This window comes from Phyllopteryx taeniolatus, chromosome 18 (assembly GCF_024500385.1).
Source record: "Phyllopteryx taeniolatus isolate TA_2022b chromosome 18, UOR_Ptae_1.2, whole genome shotgun sequence".
NCBI classification, from domain to species: Eukaryota; Metazoa; Chordata; class Actinopteri; order Syngnathiformes; family Syngnathidae; genus Phyllopteryx; species Phyllopteryx taeniolatus.
In genome coordinates this window covers 8,295,393-8,313,791 of record NC_084519.1, presented here as the reverse complement: position 1 = coordinate 8,313,791, position 18,399 = coordinate 8,295,393, and the positions used below count along the sequence as shown (strand labels likewise).

The 18,399-nt window shown below is 43.7% G+C and overlaps 1 protein-coding gene across 6 annotated transcripts in view; it reads right to left on the bottom strand.

Moving 5' to 3' along the window:
* Positions 1 to 9,325, bottom strand: part of hivep2a (HIVEP zinc finger 2a) — a 67,023-nt gene extending 57,698 nt beyond the window's left edge. For 4 of the 6 annotated variants that reach the window (XR_009785555.1, XM_061754944.1, XM_061754941.1 and 1 more), the window contains exon 1: positions 8,831 to 9,325. The gene's annotated coding sequence lies outside the window, so the exon portion shown is untranslated. Of the gene's footprint in view, positions 1 to 2,325; positions 2,380 to 8,830 lie in introns of all 6 variants that reach the window. The other 2 variants (XM_061754943.1, XM_061754942.1) reach the window with 1 other exon arrangement.
* Positions 9,326 to 18,399: the final 9,074 nt, after the last annotated feature.

Below are 18,399 nucleotides of genomic sequence, written 5' to 3'. Positions count from 1 at the left end.
GGTAAAGGAAGTGTGCAGACTGCACAAGCAACAAAGCCTTGATTTGCATGAGGAATGATGTGGAAGCGTTTGGTACTGGTGTGTATTGACACACACGCGCACACTTTTCATGTGATTTGAATGGTTGAACAAAAGCTCCAGCAGTAGACACGAGGCCGGGTGGAGGAAACAGGAAGCGGACAAATTGCTGTAGGCTCGGCAACTGTCCGTGTGGCACACCACACAAGTCAAATGAAGCCCAGCTTTTATTTTACACACACACACACACACACACACACGCACACACACAAGCACCTCACTTTTTTGCCTCTTTGCCTCCTAGCCACCTAAACCTCTTGCCTCCTGGTGACCTAACCTGCTCACCTGCTCACCTTCTAGCCCTCCTGGGCACCTTATTTCCTCAACTTTTCACCTATTTAACTCCACCTCCCCTAACCTTCTCACCTTCTTGTCTCCTCAACTCTCACTTCCTTGCCACCTGACCTTTTCCCCCATCTCCTCATCACTTTACCTCCACCCCACCTCCTCATCTCCTTGCCTCTGTGGCTGATCACCTCTCACCTCCTCACCACCTTGCCTAATCAACACCTTGACTCCTCGTAAACTCACATCCTCACCTCTACGCCTTTCTAACCCTACTCGTGACCTCACCTACTCGCCTCCTCAACTCCAACACACCTCGCCTCCTCACCTTCTTCCGTCTTCACCTCTCACCTCTTTGCCACCGTGCCTCAAGTCTTTGACTCCACGTACAGTAAACTCACCTCCTCACCTTGCAACCCTCGCCACCTCACCCTCTCGCCTCCTTAACTCCACCTTACCTCACGTCTTCGAATCCTCAACACCTCATCCTTTTCACCTACTTTGCCACCTCTCGCCCTCACCTCATCACCTTCTTGTCTCTTTGCCAACTCATCTCCTCAACACCTCACCTCCACATCCTCGCTGCTTCCTTTGCTACCTCACATCTTTACTACTTTACTTCCTCATCTTCTAACTTCCTTACTTTACCTGCTTGCCTTCTCATCTCACCTCCTCATCTCGTCACCTCAACCCCTCGCCTCTTCACCTTATCACCTCGTCCCCATCTCGGCAGGCCACGTGGCGGAAACAGGAAGCAGTCAAATTGCTGTTGTCCGGACAACTGTCTTGTGCCACGCTACACTAGTCAAATGATACCCATCTGTTATCTCACATGTGCACACGCACACCCCAAAAGCAAAAAAAATAAAAATAAACTCCCTCCCCATGTGATTCCGTCAACGGCGCAGCTTGTATCCGTGCTATCAAGCCAGGATCACCATGGCAACTACATATACACTTTGTCTTCACCTACTGCCTCTTTTACTACACGCTTTCTTGATTTCAACTGGCTATTGTATGGGTGTGTGTGAGTGTGTGTTTGAGACTGTGAGCATGTTTGTGAGAGTGACTGAGTGTGTGTGTGTGAGAGAGAGAGTGTGGAAGTGTGTGAGATTGTGTGTGTGTGTGTGTGTGTGTGTGTGTGAGTGCGCGTGATGGCATGAGAGCACCCGTGTGCGTTTCGCAGCGTGAGAACATCAGATTCAGTTTTGGAAATACAATTTTATTCTCATAATATTCCGCCTTTAATTATGGAAAAGACACCTTGAAAAAAGACGGCATTTATACTGGTAAAAAAAAAAACAAGACCATTTGTGTAATAATGTAAATTTTGATTAAAAGATTGACTATTGATGCAGGGATGTCAAATTTCTGTGATCACAATTTATGAGAGATTTTCATTGGCTCACAGCTAAGCGAGGGAGGAGTCATTGGTTTATTATGTTGGTTTTCATTGGTGTGCCAATTCCCATATGTCAGTATGCACCTTTTAAAATAAGACATAATAATTGTATTGCAAATTATTTTGCGGACCCCCAATCCTTGACCCCAGTTTGAGAACCACAGCACTAAACTACAGTATGAGTACCTCAATGAACGTTAATGTGCTCATTTTAAACATGTGAGCGACGCAAGTTGACGTCGCCGCAAGTGGAAGAATTGACAAGATTGTCATGGCAACGTGACGGGAAAACGACATGGTAAAACCAAAATACCACCCAAAAAATTATCATCCATTCGAGTATGAGGTGACATAACGAAGGATAGATGGAGCAGATGGAGAGATGCAGGGGAGAGTGTGGATGCCGGTGCCATGGCAACCGCATGCAGAGTAGCTCCACGGAACGGGAAAGTCGCACAGACCCTCACATTTAGCCGTGCGCTTTGATTGGCTGACTGAGGCACTCGGGCAGGAAGTGACTGACGCACACACACAGTTGTGTTGCGTTGCATTGATCTTACCCGATTGTCGTCCTGTGGTCCAGCCCAGTAAACACACAAACGGGGGTCCAGTTGCTGGAGAACGCAGAGAGAACAGGGTCAAAATTTTAGGAACAGGAATCAGACTTGGCAGGACAAGCAAAAAGAGATATGCCTCCTGGAAAGTTTGAAGGAAGCAAAAAAATCAGCCCCTGACACAAAATTTGGTGGACATGTCTATCACGACAGGACGCACCAAAAAGTCTCAAGGACCCAAGCCCCAAATTTAACAGAAAATCGGCCTTTTTGGTGTGAAGCAACCATTTCGAGTGAATTTCAGGGCTCGTACTAAAGAACTCCAACGAGGGAATCCACCCAAATGAACCCCATTTGTTTACTAGACAGACAGGTGATTTTTGCATTTACCATCTAATGTGGGCGCAGCTTGGTGTCAAACTTTGACGATAATTTGGAGGATTTTCCATGAAAAAGGGGGTGCAAGCGCCTGTTAATCTTTCATATCAGATGTCGTTCCATGGTGGACCATTTGGTGAATGAAGTGGCAAGTGAAGGACTTTTTAGGCGGAGTTTGAAGAAAGTGAATTTGACGTGAAACGCACACGCGCAGTATTTTTACTTCCTTAGCTGATCCTGACCTCGCATTTCTACAAATACTTTATCTTCTGATGTATTTGACTAATAATACAGTTGAAAAACACACAGGGGACATTCTGCTTCCCGTCATATTTTGTCATTTTCATTTGCTTTTGTCTTAAATCCGCTGGGCTTTCTCGTCCAACTCGTCCGCCGAGACACGCTCGCTTTGAATCTCCTGAAAGGTTTTAAAACATCTTGCGTGTGCATGTGTGCAAATTAGTCACCCTAGAGAGACACTAGCAAATATTGTGTGCAAGGACACATCATTAGGTACACCTACGAACATTATTTCAGACCAGTTGTGGGTAGTCACAAAGGACAAATACTTGGTTACTGTCCTTAAGCAGATTTTTCCAGGTTAATAGTTATTTTTCTGACGACTTTGTACTTTTACTCCCAACATTTGAAGACAGATATCTGTACTTTTTGTTGTACTCCTTACTTTGTCAAAATTGGCCCGTTACTTACAACGGAAAAACATGTAAATAGAAGGAGGGAAAGTCAGCCACGGTTGACACCTTGATTGATCCAGGTTAGCTAAAGTTGACAGCAAAAATTCATTTTTACTTTTGTACTTACACAAATCAACTTTATTTATAAATCCCTTAAAAAAAACATCAGGAAACAAAGTGCTGTACACGGATACAAATCAAACATGAGCTTATAAAACAAGTTAGCATAAAAAACAATCAAATGCTAAAGCAGAGTGCAGAGTCTTATTCTAGAAGCAGCTGACCTGAGGACATTTGGAGATTTAAAAACAAATGTATCTTAATCTTAAAATGTCTTCTGGAATGCACAGGCAGCCAGTGGGAGGAGGCCAGAATCGGGAGTTATGTGCTCCCTCTTACGTATTCCAGTTGGAAGGCGAGCAGCAGCATCTTGAGCCAACTGGAGACGTTTAAGGGAGGACTGGCTGACTCCGAAATAAAGTGAGAAAATGAGTTGAATCAGTATTTCTACTTATGCCTGAGCAGTTTTTACACAAGTATATGTACTTCTTAAATACAGAGTTTGCATACCTTTGCCATCACTATTAACCGTTTACCGTTTATGAGAATAATCAGGAATATGATGTGCCTAATACTGTGTCCGGTGACAATGTGTAACAATAGATAAGTCAAGTGCATGTCCCGGGATATGGAGATTTGAAAAGTACTGATTTAGCACAAGAGCTTGATGCATAAATGCATGAAGTGTTTGATTACGAGCTGCTGCTGAGAAACTAGGCCAGTTTGGGGAACGCTCCGGCTGTCTGCTGCCCCACCGCCACCGTTTATTTCAACAACACGCTCTCATGGGACGCGATATAAATAGAACGTCTGCTGCACATTTCAAAGATTTTGCTTTCATTTCGAGAGCCCGTAAAGATGCACAGTGGCACCTCAAAATTCCATCGACGTCCTCCTGACAGGGCTAAAAAGGCTAACCGACAAACTAGAAGACAGAGGCACAAAGACCGGGAGGCTTCAGGAAGTGTCTCACATTGACAAGGGTGACTTTACACTGCTGAGGGCAACCACATGACAGAGGAGGGATGCAAAACAAGAACAAGAACATCTTTTTCTACATCACATGCACAGACAAGGGTACACACACACACACACACACACTCAAGTGCTTCAAAAAAAAAAGAAGCAAAATTGTGTTTTTACAGCTTGATGTCTCTTCCAGACTCTCCTTTCGTGTTTCCACTCCTTATCTGGCAAGTACATCATGAAAAAAAAGCTTTTAAAAGCAGTTTGGTCAAATTTCACGTAGAAACGACAAACAAAGTGTTTTCACGCTGAGCTGCAAAACGAGTGACAACACTGCCATGTGCATGCCAGACCACTAGTTGGCAATGTCACTTTGTGGACAAACACAACTGAGGCTATATATACATTAATGGTCTGGGAGGCTGCCAAGAGGCCCACAGCAACATTGAAGGACCTGCAATAATTTCTGGCAAGTGCTGGCTGTTTAGTAAACGTGACAACAATCGCCAGTCTTTTTCATACTGTATGTCTAGGCTATGGTGTTTGGTGGCAAGACAGTAGGTAGCCTTATCTAACAAAGAAAAACAATTTCCCCAAGTAAGCATGTGGTAAAATATGTTCTGGTCTGATGAAATTGAGGTTGAACTTTTTGGCCATAATTCCAAAAAGTACTGTATGTCTGGTGCAAACATAACACACCTCATCGCCAAAAGAGTTTTTTTGGGTTTTTTTTCAAATAATTTCGGGTGACATTAATAGTGGAAAAAGTTTTGAAATACCTTATCTTGGTTTCATTTGTTTATATCACAGAAACCTGCCATTTGAAAAGGGGTGTGTAGACTTTTATATCCACTCTGTGTGTGTGTGTGTGTGTGTGAATAATTCAGCCAGTGGCTCTCGGGTTGCTCTTGAGCTCGCTTACACGCCGGCCAAAAGTTTGCCGCAGCATTGATGGCCGGTGAGATGAGTTACAGTCGGCCTTTGTGGCGTCCACGCCGCCGCCTCTTGGAAAGTCTCTCGTCTGCCAAGGAGGCTTCTCTTTTCCCCTCTTTCTCTTTTTGTCCTGCCGTCACCACCTTGCGATAAGCAACTTCTCACACACAGCGTTTGTGTCGCTAACTGATCGTTTACACATCATTAGTGGCACACTTAATGACTTTCTGCATTTACCGACATAATAAGACTCACAAATGCTAACTTCCTTAGCAAAGTGGTCACCCAGGCTTCTCATGGTAACGAGCTCATAATGAAGTCAGCGGGTCACAACCGGCAGGACTCAAGTATTGTTTAAACTCACTGACGCCCCCTTCAGGAGAAATGTGGAACGACAGCTTCCGTAGTGCCGCTAATGGCCGCAGTCAGAAAGTGACAGCTGAGGGATTAGGTAGGTTTTTTTTTTTTTTTTTTTTTTTTTTTTTTTTTTTAAATCCGACCTTTCTATTGGCAATTTTTCAAAAAAGTGACTTTAATTCCCGCTAAGAAAGTGACAACATGAGGAATCGTTTTGCATAGAAGGCAAATGTGCGGTCAATGTTGGAAGACATTGCCACACAAATGTTGCTCATCTTATTGATTTATCCACAAGTTGGCAACTGTGGCGGTGTTGCATGACTTTGGATTTGAGATCAGCACAGCTTTTGAGGAGAAGATAAAGATAGGCGGTGAATCTCGGATTGTCATGTTGATTATGAGGGACAGAAATGGCAACACGTTGGAGGTCAGGCAAGTTTAGGCACCTCGCACACAATCAAATTATGGATTTCTATTTTTAAAAAAGATCATTTTCTCCACTTTTGGTCGGAAACCTGTGTTTTTGGTGTAACCAAACCAGGTTCTACTGCTGATTATGAAAGAATGAAAAAAAGCAAGAAACAAACTTTTCCTGGTGAGAGAAGAGAGTTTAGTATTTCTTTTGGTAGGTTTGGTTGTTATATTGTCGCAAAACACAGTATTCTGAAGGTATTGAATGATCAGTCAAAATGCTCAATGGTTTCCAAATCAGAAGAAATCTGACCGACATCCCAGATTGTATTGCAAACAAAACACTTGACGATCATATGACAGTGACATATAAGTGTGTGTTGTACAAGAAACGGCATCAGACTGCAAGTAGAACGCTGGGTTAGCGATTGTCGGCCTCCTTACGAGGCAATCTGCGATTTTTACAGAGGCGCAGAAGCTTTCATTAGTGGTTATCGTGTGCGCGCGCTCAAACCTCGCCTCCATTTTCTCAGATCCTCATTGTTCTGCTTTATACGGCTCGTTTCAAATTAGTGGCCACCGAGAGCCCATGCAGATGGGCGGTGACTTTTTTCAAAAATAATCGCTCTGAGATTTCTCATTGATGATTTTTCACTGGAACTGCTGTGTTTTAAAACAAAATAAAAATTAAAAAGTTATCATCATCAGGGCTGGGCCATAAATTCAACCCCCTCGTATTTTCAACATTTATTTGCACATTCCACCAAGATATTTTCTCATTGTTTGTGATGCTGTTTCTTTGTTTCTTTTTTTATATATATATTAATGATGTATTTATTAAAGGAGACATTATGGATTTTTTTTTTTTTTTTTTTTTTTTTTACATTTTACATTTTAAGAGTTCTCATGTGTCTTAAAAGGGGAAGTTGCAATTTTAAAACAAAATAATTTTTCAAACTGTCAGTTTAAACCTGACAGTAGTAATTTGTGAAACGATCTGTGGGGAAAAAAAAAAATCTGCCATCTTTGCTCCCAACTTGTGACTCTACTTTAATGTTTAAGAAACCAGTGCGCCCAAAGAAATACAACCAACAAACAACAAAAATCAGAGACAGAAGGTGTGACCGATGGAATTTCAATCATCTTCTGCTTCAGCAGAGCCCTGTGTGTAAAACAAGTGAGCGCCAAAAAGAAAATGAAATCATTTTGCATGGGTACGTGGCCAAACACAACCGACCCCACCAACAACTTCACACACCGATGAAGTAAGTCAATAAAAAGTGAATGCACTTAAATCGAGCACCCATAGGCATTCAATTTCATTATAACTGTTGGATGCAGCATTTTATCACCAAGCCACCGAACAACATGGCCCAACGCAAATAACCGCAACAGGACAAACATTATCATAACATTAGAAGCTAACACTTCTAAGGCTAATCTTTGGGCTTTTACATGATAAGTTCATTGGCCGTGGAACTTGATAAAGCCTACTGCAGCTGCAAAGTCATTGGTGAAGGAACTGTGTGGGGGTGGTTGCTATGTTAATTTCCCCCATTGTGACATCACAGTAAGGCCGAAGTGGAAGGAATCGCTCGCAGACACATTTTAAGAACTAAGGAGATAAATAGATGAACTTGGTTGTTTAATTTCATACCTGATGGTTTGGGAAGCCGCTCCAGAAATGCAAGTATTCTGATACAAGGCATTCAAAAGTAAATTTTCCACAGGGGCCAGACTTGAGGGCAGATTATAAACCTTTCAAAGCACACAAAACACTCGTTTGTGCCCATGGAATCCTAATTACAAATATTTGCACAATTCCAGGAGAGTTGGGTAAGCAAATTAAACGCACCTTGATATCCATATTGCAGCTTGTTTAAAATGAAAAAAATGTGCTTTCCATTTATAGAAAAAAAATTAAGTAGAAAAAGAAGAACAATAATAATAACAAACACAACAAAACATAAGAGAAGTCCTCTCAACACCACTTTTTTTCCACATTTTGTTACAGCCTTAAAAAAAAAAAATTCTCAACATTTCACACGCAAGACCCGAAAATGACAACGTGAACAACGTTCGAGTGCTGCATGGACGCGGCGACCTGTCCGTCGGAGTCTCCCCGGCTGGGGCCCTTCTCTCGACGGCAACACGTCATGGAACATTCCCGGAACCAGCCAGCGCGCCACCCACCAGCCCGGCTCCTCATACACACTCTCTCGCCCAGGAAACAAACAGCACACACTCCCAAAGACACCAATATTCAACACTTTCCAACGTGGACGCGCTAACAACTAGAAAGTGCATCAAGCAGAAAATGATGTGGTGAAAATGGAGGAAATACCACAGCGAGTGCGCCATAAGGTCACGAGAAGGCAACACTTGACAGCAACAATCAGGCAAACTGCTGACAAACGATCACCGGTGAGCAGCTGACAAGCAGCCGGGTATCGGGCCCCGATTCTCAGCCCGGTGCTTCTTGCCGCTCGTCCGGCCTGTCAGCGCAGCAGCCCGGCGGTGCAAATTCCTCGGGTTGTTACGCAACGCGGGTAATCTGCATGCAAGGCAACGCGTGGCCGGGGTATTCCCCGCTGCACCGCCGTGAACTCGCAAGCCCCCAAACGGAGGGCTCGTCCGCTGCCCGCCGAAGCAGCCTCGAACGCGGCTCGGAGCCAAGAAGGCACTCCAGGAAGAGAGCGAGCGGTTCTTACCTGCCGGAACGTGGTATGACAACAAGCCGCCGCGGTGATAGCAAGTCCGACCGGGCTCCGTTCGGGGCTTGACACCTCTCGGTTCGCTTGCTCCGGGGGACGAACGAACGGACGGAAGGACGGAAGGCGGCGGCGGCGAGGAATCCAGGCGAGAGCCGCACGCCTCGGGGAGGAAAAGTTGCGCGTCAAATCCTTCCCAAGCGGATTCCCGGTTGCCGGAGCTCCGCCGCCGCAGTCAGCCACACGGCGAATGCGAGCGTGTGCGTGTGTCGGGGTGAAATCCGGAGGCGCGCGCACGCTCACGCGGGGTTATTCCGAGCGCCGCTTCCCAGAATAGAAGCAGCGGCGAGAGGGAGTGACAGATAGATACTGTGCGTGCCTGCCTGCCTGCCTGCCTGCCTGCCTGCGTGCGTGTGCGTGCGTGTGCGTGCGTGTGCGCGTTTTTTGCGTGCGTGCGTGCGCGTGTGACGTCGTCGGATCCCCCAGCGCGCAACCAGGGCAGTGGGAGGAGATGGAGGAGGAGCACTGGCCGAGGACGAAGCTCTGTCTGCCGGCTTAGAGAGAGCAGGATTCCCCGGTCACCTCTGGAGCTGTCTGTCTGTCTGTCTGTCTGACTGACTTGCTTCCTGTCGATCCTTTCATACAGATCATTCCAATCCAATTCAAATGTATTTATAAAGCACGCTGACCAAAGTTCTGTACAATTATTTTTTGAATAGGATATAATACTAAGTAACATAACAGAAGATAGAAAAGCAAGGGTCACAACTCAATAAGTACACGACTTGCAACATGAGATCTACTGTATCTGATAAACAATATTGTTTTTATTGTGCACAAGTGTACGACTGACAACTGTCTCTAATATTTTCTCCCTGATTATTCCTTAGATTAAGAAAAACATAACAATGACCATCATGACTGTAAAAATATTAAGAATAAAATGACCTTAAGTTCAACGCTATTCTCGGCTAAATTTGCTCGCCTTAGGAATTTTCCATCCATCCTTTTGCCGTACCGCTTATCCTCACGCGGGTCGCGGGCGGGCTGGAGCCTAATCCCAGCTATCTTCGGGCGAGAGGAGGGGTAGACCCTGAACCGGTCGCCAGCCAATCGCAGGGCACAGATAAAAAAGCAACCATTCACACTCACATTCACACCTACGGGCAATTTAGAGTCTTCAATTAACCTACCATGCATGTTTTGGGGACGTGGGAGGAAACGGAGTGCCTGGAGAAAACCCACACAGGCACGGGGAGAACATGCAAACTCCACAAGACGAGGCTGGGATTTGAACCCCGGTCCTCAGAATTGTGAGGCAGATGTGCTAACCAGTCTCGCGCCGTGCCGCCCCTTAGGAATTTTGTAGCAATATATTTTTGTTCATTTTCTTTTGTTCATTGAGTGTTTTTGTGATATATTTCTTTAAAAAGATGTCACTGTGTCCATTCCGCATAAATGATTGCCGTTGAAGTCAGCCAGAACTGGAAGGAGAGTATGCTGACACATTTTGGCTGCCGCTTCTCCAGCTGAAAACCTTTTTCATCTTTCTTTTCAGGATTAATGGCCGTACCGTGACGGAAGTTGGAACCCGGTATTGTTGAGTCGTTGGCGAACAATGTATTCAAATGAAAAAATCTTTTGAGTGCAAGTATCACTTCATTTGGTAAGCCTTAGACCAGGGGATTGTCGATTTCTGTGACCTGTGAGCTTGTGCAGCCCTTTGAGACTTCTTTTGTGACTGAGAGCGACATGGCCGGCGTCTTGTCTCTCTGGTCTGACCACGGCCTGTGAGCCTGCAGGCTCACTCCCTCTCTTACTGTTGTTGTTTTTGTTTTGCATGTACTTGAAAGCAACTGCAGAAAAGCTTGAAATGAAGCTATGTCAGCTATGTTTTGCATTCACATTCAACTTGAACATGGTTGGACCATGGGCATTCCTGACTTTTTCCCCGTAGTCTGGAATGAAGCATCTCTCCACGAGGCACGACACTATTTGCCCCAGCCAAATGCGTATGGCTGCGCAAACGTAAGAAAAAATGATCGGAGGAATTCTGTTCAAGTACATCGCTGCGTCTGCGACTGGCGAATCTTTTATTCAGGTGTTAAGTGTTAAAAAGGAAGAGAGTTTGCGTTTTGGGATTTTTGATGGGGTTGTTCCCGTTAAACGTGTTGCACTGAGCAGGCAGGACAGAGTCCGCACATCCAACATCATACTATGTTTCATAATGGTATCTGATATCATATCTGCCAATGTGACCAGCACCAGCTCATCTACCCTGTTAATGCGAGTCGGAATCTAATATTAAGACGGACAGTAGGTCATATATTCCGGTCAGGGGATTTCCAAAAGCATCCAGAGAAGAGCTACTAGGGGTTTCAGGCTCGGGGGGAGGGTAAAAGAGTTCCCCAGGGTGAAGGCTTCCAAAAATATGCAGTCTGGTATGTGGGGTGGAGAGCCGCCGCATGTCTCAGGGAGGAGTAAGGAGCATGGAGACATTTGGAGGTGACGGCATTCCTAAACCAACACCATAATAATTAGGGCCTGACTGATTAATCGCCTGTTATTAGCCCTTTTCAAATCGGTAAAAATCGACCGCTTTTTTTCTCTGTTAAACAAATACTAAAGGACAAAGCATTGTAAAACAGTCAAAGCATTGTAAAACAGTACAATGTTCTGCCTGTAATTCATTTCTTTATTTGTAACTGTTAAGGCATCAAAAAAGAAATTATTTCATTCATTATATATTTTTTTAAATAATCGGCCGATTAATCGGTTATCAGAATTTTATTCTACAAAATATAGATATCACATTGGCCTAAAAAAATCCATATCGGTTGGGTCCTAATAATAATAATAATAATAATAATAATAGCTTAGATTATATAGCGCCTTTCAAGGTACTCAAGGACGTTTAACAAAAACTCATGGGGCTATTTAAATGTATTTATCTTTGCTCTATGCTCACCATGTACTCTATACCACCACACACACACACGCCGTTCCAGCCGTTTTATTAAAACACATTCACTGCCATTGACGGCTTTAGAAGTCAAATATCCATGTTAACTTGGAAGGCTGGCCGTAAATGTTCCCAAAGTCCGCACTACTTTTGGCCAATCTGCCTTTCAATTTACTGCTCCAAACGACTTGAGCACTCTGGGACAAATAATAAAACTCACCTCATCCATCCCGATACCATCGTTTTGAAAGTGAGGGATACTGTACATGATCGCTGCTGATGAGCGGCCAGGTCGGTATTGCAAATGAGAATTTACTCTCAGTTGGAGATAAATAAATAAATGAATGCTAAATTTAAAAAAATGTTCAGTATGTTACAAGCTCTATGTCGGTTGAGGAGTAGGAGTTTGAGTTATGTCTTTAAGAGGCGTGGCCAAGTGAGTGACGCAGGAGCTGGAGTCGGGTTGACCAGTTTGTGTGCGTGTGAGCGTCTAAGCGTGAGTTTTGGCCTACAGCAGCTCCTCTCGGTTGTTCTCATTTTGAATTTGTGTGTTAGACTGTCTGTTCCATTCCACAAATGGCGATTGCGGCTCTCCTTGCCCGCATACGAGGGCGTTACGGTACCTTCATTGCTTCATTTTATTATACTTCACTTGAGTGATGGAGAATCTAAAACTCAAATTTCTCATCACAGCTTGCTTTAAGCGTCCTTTCCAGATGGAGCCAAGACCAAGCCAGCTTATCAAAACCAAAGTTTCCTCTTTTAGTTGCACATCGTAAACGAGCTGCTGTGTGTGTGTGTGTGTGTGTGTGTGTGTGTCACATTGAAGTCCAATGATCTTTTGTGGCAACAACCTTGTCATTTTCCCTGCAGCACACAGCTAAAAAGCTAAGTGCGTGTGCATGTGTTGGCCAGCTCTAAGTGGATTAACGTCTGCCTCGGCCTGTAACAGGCTCATCGGTGCATGACCTCGTCAGCGGTGACGCCGTGGCAACGGAGCGCCATGGCGACGGCAAGGCGGCCATTTGCATATCTGCTTTCCATACGCAGGAAAGAAGGAAGATTCAGACACTTACACACACTCAATCTAATCTCTCATTCACGATCTCACACACTCTCATTCACACACACTCACAAACTCTCAGTCTCCCAAACACTAATCTCTCATTCACAGACACACACACCTACACACACACTCATTCACACTCTCACACACTCACCAACTAACACACTCTCTCACACTCACACGGTCTCATTCACACCATACTTTCAGACTCTCACACATACACTCAGTCTCTCACCGCACTCACAAACACTGGCTCTCACACTCGTACAGACACATAGAGAATTTGGTGTGTTTTTGCGACAAGTCCCTCATTAGCTGAAGCGTGGCCGCCGTGCCAGATGTTGAGTCATGTGAGTCATGAGTGTCGCTGGCCTCAAATGACTGCAGCTTGAGCTCCTGCTCTCATTGTTGACTTAGACCCAAAACGAGTGGGAAAGCAGGAACTTGCTGAGCTGTTACGGTAAATTCCCAATGGGAGATCAGCGAGCGAGCCCGGGACCTGCTCGCTCCAAAGTTAGGAAATAACACGGAATGCAGTGGCGGGCAGGCGTTTGAAAACCTGAGATCGACAAATACATGTTTTGCCAGTCCGACTTTGTTTGCTCTGACCAACCAATCAGAGGGCGGGAAAATGCTGACATCATCGAGGGCCAGTACTCTGGCCCTGTAAGGACAAATTAAAATGTGATTGGTTTTAGAAGCAGTCCTATTGCAAATATAGTCCGACGGGCCAGGACTCCAGATTGTGAAGGCCCTCGACAGATTACATTGACAGCAACACATAGAGGCTGGAATATGATTGGATGAAAAATATCAAAGATAGATGGAATGTGACGCTAGAGAGCACCTTCCCCTTTTCATCATCCCAACAAAACGGCCAAATTCCAAAGTGTGCTTCATGGGGAGCGCCACACCCGCCCACCTTCCTGCTCAACAAACAACTTTTGCACCAAAGGTGGCGCTTAAACACCTTTTACAGCTATGACATCATGAAATTTGGAAACAAACTATGCTAAGGGCTAGCATGAAGACAGATTTATTGCATATCTGTATATTTGGTATGTCTTGTACATGGATGCTGTATTTTAATACAAATGACACGAACGATATCAGTTTTGGTTAATATGGTGTACAGTGGACAAGTTCAGCATTCGTGGACTCAGTTGCGGATTTCTGGGCGGAACCTATCCCCCCGTTTTTCACGGAAAGCCCTGCTCATTCGTCGTATTTATTCCCAATCCCTCGCTTAGTTGCGTTTTATTGGGCCCGATCCCCCCCTTGTACGCTGTTTTTTTCTTTGTTTGTTTTTTGGCATCAAAAAAGTGTGTATTTTGTTTCTGGGCAATTAGAATGATCATAAATTATTCCCGGATGGACCTAATCCCAATCCAGGTGATTTGCACGCTATCTGTTTTGGTAAGTGAGTTGTATGCTTTACTTCTACAAGACATTGCATGTATGCTGTATTTTGTACCCCTTAATGACCGGTGACATGCATGCTATTTGTTTTTGTAAGCGCATTTAGTACAAATGACATGCAGGCTATCTGTTTTGGCAAATGCGTTTTACATTTGTAGTCAAAATAACGTCGCATGCTTTACTTCGATTAAAAATGACATGCATGCTGTCTTGTGTTGTGACTATTATCTTGGGGAAGGCCTTTTTTTTTTTTTTTTTTACATTGGAACGCATCAGATTTACCTAACGAAGTTAATGTGTATTTTAGTTCTAGAGAAAAGTGGGTTGGAGGTTTTTTTTTCCCACAGTACACATTATGTTGTGTGTGTGGGGGGATAAGGGGGGGGGGGGGGGGGGGGGGGAGTGCACACTTGCCAAAAGTGTCGTCACTGCAAAGACGTTGAAAGTGAGAAAAAGGAACAAGTGCGCACACAGCCGCTCGCCCCGGGCTCTCGTCCCTGAACGCAATACAAAACTCTCCTGTGACAGCTGACGGATGAATAATGCTTACTCATACACACACACGCGCGCACACACTGCTCCGTCCCGACCACACCTTCTGCAGACTCCCACGGATTAGTGGTGGGAAGGTTGCCTTCGTTAACACACTTCGATCATTTACGCATTGCATAACATCTTTCCATTTACTAATCCCTCGTGATGTCTCTTTAAATTTACACGCACACGCGCGCGCACCCACAAAGAGCGTATCAAGGTGTGGCATGGGCATTACCTAACAACTGGAGGCTAAAGTTCAAACTTCCTGCAAATAAAAGGGCATCTTCAATGAGGCTGAACACAAGTGGGGGTAAACAGCACACCACACTGGCCGCAAGCGGTACTGACACATTGCGATCTGAGTCGATGAAGGTTCATTTGGATTACGCTAACACTCTCCTCACGTTATTCACTATTTTAGGGCTGGCCCATAGCCCACTTAAAATTATTTTTTGTTTTTAATAGAAAAAGCAATTGACAATGACATCATTCAAAACAAGTTTTTTTTTGTCCTCTCCTGGGATTTAATTTATTTCTCCGAATTCCCCAAAACGTTTCGAAGCAAGTTTAAATTGTTTTTCTTAACTCAGGATACAACTTGCATTAAACACTTATTTTCACATTATCTTTAAAAAAGATATATTTATTTCTTTATAGATTATGTGGAAGTGCCTCCTCTTGGAAAATGTCCCTTTTGTCCAAGCATGTTTGTAAACGTGATCCTTTATAAATTAATATTTTAAATGTTCAACAAGTTAACATAACAAAAGCTTTGTTATTTAAAAAAAATCATCCTGACAAACTCAAATTAATCACTAAATTTGATTAATCACCCTGCCTGACTACTAATTAATTCTTAATTTCGATTTTAATCGATTGTTCCCCTCTTCACTGAAATAAAAAGCGAATTTTTCAAAACAAGTTTTGCTTTTTTCACCCCGTTCGGCAATTTGCTTTATTTTCCTGGTACCAAACAAGCTTTGAATATGTTCACACCATTAACTTGCAACAACTTCCACAGAAATAATAGGAATATTTTGTGTCCCTTTTGACAAAACGTATATAAACTCCATCCTTAATTAATGTAAACAATTAAAATGATCACCGTTGACTCTGTGATTGCCTTCCACTGGGTTCTTCTTACATACATAACAATTTTAAACGATTCAACTCATGTTGTCTGTTTCTTAGTGGGAATTAAACTGGATAGTCGCTTTAAAAAAATGTCACTAGAGGGATTGGAAAAGTCTCTAAATATAGCAACCAAAGCGCTAAATTGGCAAGTTAACTTTTGTAAATATTCTAGAGTACGTCTACAGCCGTGTTGTTAGTGTGAATAGTCAACGGGGACATGCTTTCAACTGTGGAAACCTCAAAAATCATCCTGGCAAATAAGCTCAAATTAATCAGTAAAATGTATTCATCGCTCAGACCTATGCTGGTCTAGAGGCTTTAAAATGTAAAAAACTAAAATAAATGTCCAAAAGCAAAAAATCTCTGTGAAGTTTTTTCGAAGTTCCAAATAAAAGGTCTATCATCAGTCATGTGTGGGCGGGACTTGAGGGACGACATCGTTTCCAGACAGCGGCGGTCCAAACGCCAGCGTCCAGGGTGTGTTCTGTCTCTGAGGACATGGCTTGTCATCGTCTTCTTCTTCTTCTTGGCTCATCTGTCAAGTCGCCATGACGGCGCCCTGTTGTGTTCTGTCGCACGGAACCAGAACACAAGAGTTCTGGGTAAGTTGGGTAACATTCAGCTTCCTTTGTCACTTATTGACGTGACATGACCATCTGGTTCCGCTCCACCGAATCCACAAGAGATTCTGGTTCAGTGCTCCAAAGGAAACTTTCAACCAATCACATTCAAGACTGTCATGTACTGATCCACGTGTTCTACCTCAGAACAATGGGTGACTTCCATGGACTGATCTTCTATTATGGAAAAAGTATTTTTTTCCATGTATCGTATACAAATACAGAGGTACCTTGAGTTTAATCCATTCTGTGACCAAGTTTTTAACTCAACTCACTCATACAGTGGTGCCTTAAGATACGAGTGACCTGACTTATTAACTTCATGTCACGTACGTGGTTAGGGCGAAGGAGAGTAACGCAAGGCAATAACATGGTGGACCCAATTGCAGGGAAGCAGGGAGGCAAGGCAGGAGTGTGGGAGTCTCAAAATAATAATATTTAATCTTCAATAAGGGAAAACTGAACAAAGTCCCACAACAGATACCAATCAAATCAAAGTAAAAAAGAAACACTCGAATATCGAAAACTGGAAACAAACTATGACCTGTGAGTAAGACGTGGAATAGAAAGGGAAAATGACACCTGACAATGACATACCACAATGATAAAGACAACTGGCGACTATGACATGGCAAAGACATGTGACAACGACAATGAACCGACGAGAACTGAAAGAAACCAGGGAACTAAATACAAACAAATTGACGAGACAACGAGGAACACCTGGACAAGACACGAGTGGCTGGAGAGAGCTGATTGGTCGACACAAAGTAGACGAGAACAGGTGGACACAACAACCTAATGAGCACACGACAAACATGGAACACAGGAAAACATGGAACAAAACAAAACACAACCCAAACCAAAACACAGACCATGACACTTCAATTCCAATGAAGTTGGAACATTGTGTAAAATGTGAATTACAACAGGATACAATGATTTGCAAATCCTTCTCAGCCTATATTCAATTGAATACACTACTAAGAGAAGCTATTTAATGTGCAAACTGATGAAGTGTTTTTTACTTTTTTATTTTGATGTCTGCAACACGTTTCAAAAAAGCTGGAACGAAGCATGTTTACCACTGTGTTACGTCACCTTTCCTTTTAACAACGCCCAATGAGCGTTTGGGAACTGAGGACTCCAATTGTTGAAGCTTTGTCTGTGTAATTCTTTTGTCCACTTGCTTGATGTTCAACCTCAGTTGCTCAACAATTCGGGGTCACCGTTGTCATACTTTGCCCTTCATAATGCGCCACTCATCAATGGAAGACAGGTTTGGACTGATGGCAAGCCAGTCTAGCACTTGTACTCTTTTACTACGAAGCCACGCTGTTGTAACACCTGCAGAATGTGGCTTGGTTTTGTCTTGCCGAAATAAGCAGGGGCGTCGCTGAAAAAGACGCTGCTTGGGTGGCAGCATATGTGGCTCCAAAACCTGTATGTACCTTCAGCATTAATGGTGTATTCACAGATGTGCAAGTTAACACAGCCTTATACCATCACAGATGCTGACATTTGAACTTTGCGCTGATAACAATCTGGATGGTCCTTTTCCTCTTATCCCCAGAGGACAGGACATCCATGAGTTCTAAAAACTATTTGAAATGTGGACTCCTCCGACCACAGCATACTTTTCCACTTTGCGTCAATCCATCTCAGATGAGCTTGGGCCCAGGTGTTGATGATATATGGCTTTTACTTTGCATGGTAGAGTTTTAACTTGCATTAGTAGATGGAGCGACACACTGTGTTAACTGACAATCATTTACTGAAATGTTCCTCAGGCCACGTGGCAATATCCTTTACACCAGGGGTGCTCAATGCG